Raw genomic sequence first — 3072 nt, forward strand, 5'->3', positions numbered from 1 at the left:
TAACAAAGCAGGGATTCTGATAAAGGTTTCATTGAACCTATATATCAATTAAGAGTATTGCCATCTTAATGCTAAATCTTTCAATGTATGAACACAAAATTTTTAGAAATAATTTAGATTCTTAATTTGTTTTGGCAATGTTTTATACTTTGTTCAGAGTATAGGTTTTGCACGTCTTTTGTTAAATATTTTTCTATACATTTTATTCTGATACTATTGTAAATGAAATTGCTTTCTTCATTTCATTTTTGGAGTTTTCATTACATGTATTTAGAAATACAGTTCATTTTTGTATATTGATCTTGTATCTTGAAACCTGCTGAACTCACTTATAGTATTTTTATTGGCTGCTTAAAATTTTCTTATATACATCATCATGACGTCTACAAATAAGAATAGTTTAATATCTTTCTTTCCAATCTGCATGCCTTTTATTTATTTTTCTTGCATAATCTCCCAAGCTACACTCTTCAGGAAAATGTTGATCAAAGCTGTAAGAGAAAACGTCTTTGTCTGATTCCTGATTTTCATGGGAAAGCGTCACCATTAAATTCAATGTTAGTGTGGGTTTTTGTAGATGCCCTTCGCCTGGTTGAAGATGTTCCCTTTTATTCATAGTTTGTTGAGTGTTTTTATTATCAAAAAATATGGAATGGTTCGCAAAGTTACGTGTCATCTTTGTTCATGGTCCATACTAATCTTCTTTGTATTTTTCCAATTTTAGTATATGCTGCCAAAATGAGTACAATGTAACATAGTTTTAATTTCTTTATATTTTTAAAGCTTATTTTATTATATAATGATTGCCTTTTTACTCCTTCATCTCCTACTCCAGATAGTATAAACTCATTTACAGCAGGACTGAAATCCCTGCAGTCATTATCAAATCTCTAGTTGTTAGCTCTGTGACTTCATATTTTCTGCGTTCAATCAGTAGTTACTGATATTAATGATGATATTCAGAAGGCAAGTGGAATAAGCTTTAATTGATGGAATCATTGGAAGACCATGATGTAACTCCATTTCTGCCATTATTATATAACATGACCCTAATAAAATGATTCCTTCTTCTAGGCCCAGTTATCACATCTGTGACTTGTGTTTAACGCTAGATAATCTCTAACTTACTTTAGCTCTCTCATATGGCCTCTTAATTCAGTTTTTATAACTCGTTCTTCCTTTTAATATACATTTTCTGACTTGTAAAAAGATTATTGCTTTTACTTTATTAGGTATACAAAAAAGAATCAGAAAAATATTTTTGATAACTGACTTTTGACTTCCATCATACCATATCCTTAAAAAATGTATTATCACCTAAGTGCCGGATTAGTTTTTCTGTTTGTACTGATGAAGTAATACAGGATCAACTATAACTTATTTTGTATAATAACAGATCTGGAATATAAGCCCAAATGAATGTTTTTTTTTCTACATTACAGTGCCTCTCACTGATAACAAGGAGAAAATTTCCCATTAGATATATATTTGGAGAGAATAAAAAATTTATTCGCTAATTTAGTTATTTTTTAAGACTAGTCAAATGAAGTGGTGAGAGTGAAGAAGGAACAAAGGTATCTGTAACTTGTTGTGATCAATCAATTGTAATCACCACCGCACTCGGACTAGCCAAAGGGCATGTTTAGAGAAAGATGACTTTCATCATAGAGATCCTTGGCTTTTCAGAATATCTAGGTTAAGAATATTTGGTTTGCCTAACTGTATGTCAAAAAAAAACAAAGTCAAAGATTTTCCTAGCTGCAAGGTTTCTATATATATGTAGTATTTTTAATTATTCTATTTTTCACTTTTTTCTAGAACTACTTATGTTAAGGGACAGCTTATTCAATCACAATTTTTAAACAAATTTATTAATAAATATTTAAGCATCGTAGGAATTCCCTGTGTGAGCTATTTATAATACTCAATTTTTAGAAAAGGATAAACTCTTCCTTTCCTTATATTTATTTTCTAAACTTTAAAAAATATCCAAAAGGGACACCATGATCTAAAAGGAGGCACTGACCAAACTGCTAAAGGAAAGCAGATTTTTAGGTTTTAATGGAACAAGCTCAACTTAGAGATTTCTCTCTGAGTGACCTGGAGCTACCTTATTCTTTTTTATTAAGATCACTGGAGACTTTGTTTAACATATTTAAAAAAGAATCAAAATGAGTTAGTTACATTCTTTTCACAATTCAAAATGAATTGTGTTATGCAGGCATTTCATACTCTTACTAGTATACTCTGTATTATAAGAGTCAAGAAAACTCATTGCTAAGAAAACACAAAAATTATATTATCCAAAGTTCTTAGCTTGAAAGATCAGACAAAAACTTTTCAATTTCCTGATAGCATGCTTATTACCTGAAAAGATAAACTGATACTTTCCCATTTTTTTAAAAAAAGTTTTCCAATGCTTACTGCTGTTGCTCAGAAAGCTTAATTGTTATTGAAAATGGATAGAAAAAATAAAAACCTTCTGTCTTAAAATGATTGTAGCCCTAGCTGACTTTTCTTTCTTATTGCATCTGGAGAACAGTTCCTTGCTGATATTCTTGGTTGTTACTGTTCATCACATTTTGGATGTTGGCAGAATAAAATTCTTCCTTTCACACATCTTAGCTTCATTTCCCTTGCTATTGGGTTTCAACTCTTTCACACCAAAACAAATGGCTTATCTTTCTCTGTTTCTTCCTGCACAATCTTGTAAGATTTTCTCTCTTCTTGGCTGGCTATAATACCCTCTGTTTTTGCCAGAGGCTCCTCAGTTTCCCTGTGTGAGTAGAAACCGCTAAGGACCTAATTGACTTATTTCTGTTGTTGCCAGAGAAGACGCTACTGTTGCTGAAAACATGTACCTTTTGTCACTGACTCTACCATTGCCAAAATTTTAGTTTAGGGACCATCTACATTTGTTCACTACTGGACATTTGTATTCCAGGCAGCAAGTAGCAGCCATTTTTGGAGGAACACCAGACTTCTCCATGCTAAGGAGAAGAGGAGATTTGAAGCCACTAGTACTGTTCCTGTTAGTACAGGGTAATATTTCATCCTAATTATGAAGCACAT

The 3072-nt window shown here is 31.7% G+C and overlaps 1 non-coding gene across 1 annotated transcript; it reads right to left on the bottom strand.

Annotated features, from left to right (window-relative positions):
• Positions 1-641: 641 nt before the first annotated feature.
• On the bottom strand, positions 642-744 carry LOC112133213 (U6 spliceosomal RNA). Its single transcript, XR_002914897.1, has one exon. It is a non-coding gene; the product is annotated as a U6 spliceosomal RNA (small nuclear RNA).
• Positions 745-3072: the final 2328 nt, after the last annotated feature.

This window comes from Pongo abelii, chromosome 3 (genome assembly GCF_028885655.2).
Source record: "Pongo abelii isolate AG06213 chromosome 3, NHGRI_mPonAbe1-v2.0_pri, whole genome shotgun sequence".
In the NCBI taxonomy this organism is placed as follows: Eukaryota; Metazoa; Chordata; class Mammalia; order Primates; family Hominidae; genus Pongo; species Pongo abelii.